Here is a 7,922-nt window from a genome sequence, read left to right as displayed (position 1 = left end):
TTGGACCCGTTTGGTCCATCCAGAAGGTGTCTTTAGAGGGTGATAACCAATAACTCTGTGAGAAAAGAGGCCAGGCTTTGGACCCATTTGGTCCATACAGAAGGTGACTTTTGGAGGGTGATAACCAGTAGCTCTACGAGACAGGAGGCCAGGCTTTGGACCCGTTTGGTTCATACAGAAGGTGATTTTAGAGGGTGATAACCAATAGCTCTGTGAGACAAGAGGCCAAGCTTTGGACCTGTTTGGTCCATACAAAAGGTGACCTTGGAGGGTGATAACCAATAGCTCTGTGAGATAGGAGGCCAAGCTGGGAATTCATTTTCCTATCACTAAAATATTTCAGGAGCTTATTTACTCATTTTTTGGTGCCCTGGTCCCGGAGGTACTGCAGTTCTGGGTAGATGTGTGGGGTGGACAGAGCAAGCTCCTCTTTCATCTCTCAGTTCTAAAAATCCATTTAATTTATGGTCCCCATGTAGGGGACGTATCAGATATTAAACTGAAAAAAACAGATACTACACTTGATCTTAGCTAAACCCCTATTATTTTGAATTTTTCTTTATTTGTACTTTTTCACAATATCACAATTGTCCCATATTGTGCCAAAAAGAAGCGCACTCTATAATTAGGGAAGACGGCCGATAAGAGCCATCAGACAAGTGGAGCAACCTATGACACCGTCTACAAAACTAAGCCGCAAAAAAAAAAAAAAAAAAAAAGGTATAACACCAATATCATTGGAAGACATCTGGGGTTCAATCCTGTCATGCAACCAGACAGGTTATAGGGGGACTGAAGGGAAACAAAAAAATCCTCCAATTATCCAGAGCGGTGGATCTTAATAAAGTAGAACGTGTCTGCATGACTCGATTCCATCACAAATCCAAAATATACGGCGTTCATTCCTCATTTTAGAATAACAAGTCCTAAAAGAATTTATTTATGCCGACTAATGTAACCATCAAACTGGATGTCCGCTTCTGTGAGCCATTTTGGTGTAGTCAATGGGGATGATTCATCAACCAGTTGCTGACCGCAGGTAGCCGAATGACGGCTGCACTGCGGCCGGCCAGTTCTGGGAGGGTGTCATATGACGTCCTCCCAGAACGCACGGGGGCGCGCACCCGGCGATCTCCATGGTCGCTGTGTCCTATGGACACAGCTGATCACATGATGTGGTAAAATGCCAATCACAGCGGCCTTTCACCACGTGATCAGCCGTGTCCAAAGACACGCTGGGATATGCAATTGCTGGTTCTCAGCTGCACTTTCCTCACGCCAATGGTGTATTTAGGATTTGTGCTGCCCTAGGCAACACAAAATTCACCCCCCCCCAGAGAGAGCCTCATTGACCAACAACACCCCTGCCCTCCCCCACCTGAGAGAGCCTTCCACTACCATTGCCCCCATACACCGGCCACTCCCCTCCCAGCGAGAGAGGGAAAGACACTCACCTTCACAGCTCTGGACATCCCCAGGGATGAGAGTCAAGCTGCTCAGATCCCATCTGGTCCCCAAGCCGTATGTGTCCCTTCTTCCAGGAGGGTGGTGCTGCCCCCCTGAAAAATGCCGTCCTAGGCAAATGCCTTGCTTGCCTTGTGGTAAATACGCCCCTGCCTCACGCTGTTAGAGCATGAGGAAAATACTGCTGAGAACCGGCAGTTGTCAGAGCAGGGATCGGCACCGATCATCAGGGCACTGATGATCAGTGCCTTGATGATCGGTTCCTAGCAGTGCTGCCAACAAGTGCCCAGCACTGCTACCCATCTGTGCCCAGCACTGCCACCCACCAGTGTCACCCAGAAGTGCTGCCAGTCAATGCCCAGCAGTGCCACCAGTCAGTGCCGCCTATCAGTGCCCATCAGTGCTGCCTATCAGTGCCGCCTATCAGTGCAGCCTCATCAACACACATCAGTGAAGGAGAAAAATTACCTGTTTGCAAAATTTTATAATGGCAACAAAGAAACTTTTTTTTTTCACATTTTTTTGCTCTTTTTTTGTTTATAGCGCAAAAAATAAAATACCCAGCCATGAGTAAATACCACCAGAGGAAAGGTCTATTTGTGAGAAAAAAATGATAAAAATTTCATATGGGTACAGTGTTGCATGACTGCGCAATTGTCATTCAAAGTGCGACAGCGCTGAAAGCTGAAAATTGGCCTGGGCAGGAAGGGGGTAAAAGTGCCCGGTAGGCGGGGGGTTAAAACCGGAGAGTGCAAAATCTGGTGAAGCTCTGCACAGAAACCAATCAGCTTCCAGGTTTTATTATCAAAGCTTAATTGAACAAGCTGAAGTTAGAAGCTGATTGGCCGCCGTGCCCAGACGCACCAGATTTTGCACTCTCCGGTTTTAGTAAATCAACCCCATTGTTCTTAGTATGGACTGGTTCCATCAGCAGGCAGATTCTGAGGATGGCAGGATGGAGACCCGAGTACCAATTCCTGAATGAGTCTATGCAGTGATCTCCGCTATGGTCACATGCAGTCATCAATATACCCAGAAATAATTACTGTTCTGACGAAATATAAACCCCCCCCCCACTTTTTTGAACAGATAGGATACATATAATTGCTACAAAGGCAACTTTGTTATTTAGAGTAATACGAAGGTACAGGCGAACCTCGGTTTACGAATTTAATGCGTTCCACGGGACTTTTCGTGTTGCGAAAAATTCGTAAACCGAAATGCAGTTTCCCATAGGAATACGTTGAAAACCAATTAATCCATTCCGGGGGTCAGAAAAAAGTAAAAAAAAAGTCTTTTATCTGTTCAAAACTCTTTATAAAGTGCACTTTAAAGGCATAAAGGGACATGATTAAAAGGAAATGTGTGGCCAAAGGTGCCATAGCTCAGGCTTGGAGAACCCCTTTGGTTCCCTTCCAAGGGGTGAAGACTCGGATGAATGATATGCTGATCAATGAACAGATGTCTAGCATTCTTCATGATTTTCATCCAAGATTTCTTAAGGTTTGGGAACCTTGGATACAATATTCCTTGCCATCCCTGCCCCCTACTAGTTATGACCCCTTATAATTGCTATCTGTGCTAGCCCTCTTCTAGTCTCCCTTTCCTCTATGTTTTCTTTCTGACTCTTTTTTTTTTTTCTTCTAATCTTTTTTCTTTCCTTTTCTCTTTACCGTATTCTGTTGGACTACAGCTGATAATATTTGGTTCAGCTTTTTGCCGTCCTTCCTTACTGTTATTGGACATTTTATTATTTGGCTAATACAAGTCAGCAGGATGTACCTGTTTCTGAGTTATTGTTATGCTCGGCCCCTGCATGGGCGTATATTAAGCTTGTTGTGTTTATAAAACAAAACTTTCTTAATAAAAATATTGAAACAGAAAAAGAAATGTGTGAATGCATTGAAAACCAATTAATCCGTTACGGAGGTCAGAAAAAAGTCAAAAAAAGTTTTAACTGTTCAAAACTCTTTATAAAGTGAACTTTAAAGGCATAAATACTGTACAGGGACATGATTAAAAATTAATTCGTAAATGCATTGAAAACCAATAAATCCATTCGTATTGCGAAAAAAATTTGGAAACCGAGCCATTATTTTCAATGGATTTTCATTCGTAAACCGAAAATTACGTTAACCGAGGCATTCGTAAACCGAGGTGCGCCTGTACCTTTGAAAAGTGCTAAATTGTTGAAATATCACTTGAAGATGATGAAATGATGTCCGGGGCTGTTCTGCAAACAGTTTGCAATTAATTTCCAGATTTTGTGATTGGTTGACTGCCCCCCCCCCCCCAAAAAAAAAAGCATCCCCTGCTTTGTCTGAGGGGTCTTGGGGAATGTAGGTTTTCTTAGTACCAGAAGTAATCAGGGGATTATTAGACCCATGATTCAGAGATTTACATTTTTGGATGCAGGTAAGAATCTGCAGCAACTGCTTCTAAAAATATATTTATGTATACTGTGCAGACGTTGTAGGCGGGTGTGCAGAAATGCTGTAAATTCAGAGCGCTTTAAAAAATTTGTATATTAATTGTTTATTTTTATCAATTTACAAAATGCAAAGTGAGCAGCCAGAAGAAAAATCTAAACCATAACAATATTTGGCGTGATTACCCTTTGGCTTCAAACCAGAATCAATTCAAATTATTAAGCCCTTTTGAAGAAGCACAAAGAAGTGGGCAAAGTTGAGGAGCGTAGATGCAGTGGCCGGGTATCGTGAGGATCATAGACGCAATGGTCGGGTATCGTGAGGATCATAGACGCAATGGTCGGGTAACGCTGAGGATCATAGACGCAATGGCCGGGTATCGCTGAGGATCATAGACGCAATGGTCGGGTAACGCTGAGGATCATAGACGCAATGGTCGGGTAACGCTGAGGATCATAGACGCAATGGTCGGGTAACGCTGAGGATCATAGACGCAATGGTCGGGTAACGCTGAGGATCATAGATGCAGTGGTCAGGTAACGCTGAGGATCATAGATGCAGTGGTCGGGTAACGCTGAGGATCATAGATGCAGTGGCCGGGTAACGTTGAGCGTAGATGCAGTGGCCGGGTATCGCTGAGGATCATAGACGCAATGGTCGGGTAACGCTGAGGATCATAGACGCAATGGTCGGGTAACGCTGAGGATCATAGACGCAATGGTCGGGTAACGCTGAGGATCATAGACGCAGTGGTCGGGTAACGCTGAGGATCATAGATGAAGTGGTCGGGTAACGCTGAGGATCATAGATGCAGTGGTCGGGTAACGCTGAGGATCATAGACGCAGTGGTCAGGTAACGCTGAGGATCATAGATGCAGTGGTCGGGTAACGCTGAGGATCATAGATGCAGTGGTCGGGTAACGCTGAGGATCATAGACGAAGTGGTCGGGTAACGCTGAGGATCATAGATGCAGTGGTCGGGTAACGCTGAGGATCATAGATGCAGTGGTCAGGTAACGCTGAGGATCATAGATGCAGTGGTCGGGTAACGCTGAGGATCATAGACGCAGTGGTCAGGTAACGCTGAGGATCATAGATGCAGTGGTCGGGTAACGCCGAGGATCATAGACGAAGTGGTCGGGTAACGCTGAGGATCATAGATGCAGTGGTCGGGTAACGCTGAGGATCATAGACGCAGTGGTCAGGTAATGCTGAGGATCATAGATGAAGTGGTCGGGTAACGCTGAGGATCATAGATGCAGTGGTCAGGTAACGCTGAGGATCGTAGATGAAGTGGTCGGGTAACGCTGAGGATCATAGATGCAGTGGTCGGGTAACGTTGAGCGTAGACACAGTGGCCGGCTAACGCTGAGCATCATAGACGCAGTGGTCGGGTAACGCTGAAGATCATAGATGCAGTGGCCGGCTAACGCTGAGCATCATAGACGCAGTGGTCGGGTAACGTTGAGCGTAGACACAGTGGCCGGCTAACGCTGAGCATCATAGACGCAGTGGTCGGGTAACGCTGAAGATCATAGATGCAGTGGCCGGGTAACACTGAGGAGTGTAGACAAAGTGGTCGGGTAACGTTGAGCGTAGACGCAGTGGTCACGGGAAACAATCACCCCGGTTTGGCTTTCTACTTCTTTAGCTAACTGCAGTGAACTTGCATGGAGATTTTCTTCAACATTAGTAGACGCTCCTGTCGAGGTGTTAACTTCCGTTGATGGCCTGGACGTCTCTGTGAGATGGTTGCAGTTCTAGCTTTGTTAACTTTTTGTATCACTTTTGCTACAGAATTCTGACTGATGAGTAAAGCTTTGCTGATCTTCTTGTAGCCTTCACCTTTCTTGTGTCAAGAAATGATTTCTCAGGCCTTGTGACATTTCTCTTCCATGTGGTGCCATTGCTGACAGCATAAAATGGGCGGGGTTTTCTTTGTTAAGTAACGCTCTTTTATAATCACCTGTCTGCTGGACACCTGTTTAATGAATCATTAGACTCACCTAGAGATAAATTCTTGTTAATTAGGATTTTATTGTCTAAAATGTAGTTTTGCTCCTAAGAATTTCATTGAGGTGTGTTCATTTTTGCAACATGGTCTGGGATAAATTTGTAAGGAAAAATACTTTTTTGTGTGTGCAAATGAACAAATATTGTTTGCAACCCATGGCCGGCATTGGTGGAAATATTTTATAGTAACATCATGAAGTTTGACGGGGATGACATGAAGAGACAGGATTTCAGGCAGCCGACATCCACAGAAGATCGGTGCTGAGTTCTCCAAGATGTTTGGAACAACCGTTTGAGTTCCTTCAAAAACTGTGTGTCAGTCTACCTAGAAGAAGGCAACGGGCGGTCAGGCCAAATATTGATTAGATGTGGATTTCTCTTCTGTTCATTTAATTGTTGGGGTAATTAGCTCAATGGTGTAGAGCAGGGGTGTCAAACTGGCAGCCCTCCAGCTGTTGCGAAATTACAAGTCCCATCATGCCTCTGCCTTTGGGAGTCATGCTTGTAGCTGTCCATCTTGCAATGCCTCATGGGACTTGTAGTTTGGCAACAGCTGGAGGGCCGCCAGTTTGACACCTGTGGTGTAAAGCCTAGTAGTAAGTTCATGCCAACCATGAAGGACCTTTTCAGGGCTTCATGGTCCACTTATTTATTTAAAAATAAATCAAAGTAAAACAAAAAAAAGTTTTCCTCGCAGGGGGTTTCCATCATTAATGATAACCAGCCTCCTGGCTCTTTGTGGCAGCTCCATTCCTACTCAGTCCTCAAGCCTAGGCCATCGATCTGGTCTCCCAGACTGCTCCACAACACCACTATCAGGGCTCTGTCCTCAGGAGAGGTGTTAGAAGACCTGGGATCCCTGCCAGTACCTTCCATGGCTGCAGAAGTTCACATCGGCTCAAATTGGGCGCCAAACGGCCTTTATAAGGAAGCCCTGCACTATCAGGTGCTGGTTGATCTCTGGCTCCCTAGTACCTTTGTTCCCTTGGTATTCTGACTTGTGATTTCCTGTTAACGACTTGGTTTGCTCCTGGACCTGTCTCCTCTGTTTAACCCCGACCTAACCCCGACTTGTCTAACGGATCTTCTCTCCTGCTCTCTGTGTATGACCTCGGCTATCTCTTTTGACTACGTCTGCTCCGTGCCCCACCTGGCACCTGACCTTGGCTCGAACTGGTTATCCTGTGATCCTCTGTTCTCTGGAAGACCTGCATACCTCGCACAGGAGCCCCCTGCCTGCAGACCCCATCTCAGCGCATCAGCCGTGCTCCTGGGTGGACCACCAAACAAGCACTCCCACAGGCGATCTGTGCTACTCTGGGCCTGTGTCAGGGTCCTGTCCACAGCAGGAGTTCTGGAAGATCTGGCATTTCTGCCAGTACTCTACATGGCCACACATCAGCCTCAGTCTGGTGCCAGACGGCCTTTATAAGGAGGCTCATCACTTCCTCTAGTTGCTGGATGATCTCTAGCTCCCCGTGCCCTGTTCCTGGTTCCTGTGATTCTGACCTGTGATTTCCTGTTACCGACTCGGCTTGCTCCTGGACCTGTCCACTCTGATTTACCCCTGATCTGACCTCGGCCTGGCTTACGGATACTCTCTCTCTCTCTCTCTCTCGCTCCTCTGTGAATGACCTCGGCTTTCCCATCTGACTACGTCTGCTCCGATCCCCACCTGGCACCCGACCTTGGCTTGAACCAACTACCCAGTAAACATCCAAATCCCAGAAGGGCTTACAAACCACGCACAGGCACCTCCTGTCTGCAGACCTATCTCCGTGCACCAACTGTGCTTCTGAGTGGACCACCAACCAGCACTCCTACAGGTAACCTGTGCAACTTTGGGCCAGACTCCCGCTGTCCCACTCTCGCAAGGGAAGTCCTCTCTCCATTGGCCTCTGTCACCAGGTATGTGATAGCCTGATTCCTGCTGTCCCACCTTCAGGGGAGTCTGGAACTTAGCCGCAAGGGAAGCCCTCTCTCCATTGGCCTCTGTCACCAGGTATGTGATAACCA

General features: G+C 46.6%; 1 non-coding gene across 1 annotated transcript; it reads right to left on the bottom strand.

Annotated features, from left to right (window-relative positions):
* Nucleotides 1-360: 360 nt before the first annotated feature.
* Nucleotides 361-557, bottom strand: LOC149432647 (U2 spliceosomal RNA). The gene has a single exon (XR_016308983.1). It is a non-coding gene; the product is annotated as a U2 spliceosomal RNA (small nuclear RNA).
* Between the last annotated feature and the right edge of the window lie 7,365 nt (nucleotides 558-7,922).

Source organism: Staurois parvus, unplaced genomic scaffold (genome assembly GCF_062004578.1).
Source record: "Staurois parvus isolate SC_StPar_1 unplaced genomic scaffold, SC_StPar_1.0 ptg002124l, whole genome shotgun sequence".
Lineage (NCBI taxonomy): Eukaryota > Metazoa > Chordata > Amphibia > Anura > Ranidae > Staurois > Staurois parvus.
Note: the sequence above shows the minus strand (reverse complement) of the source record. Positions and strands in the feature narration are given on the sequence as shown.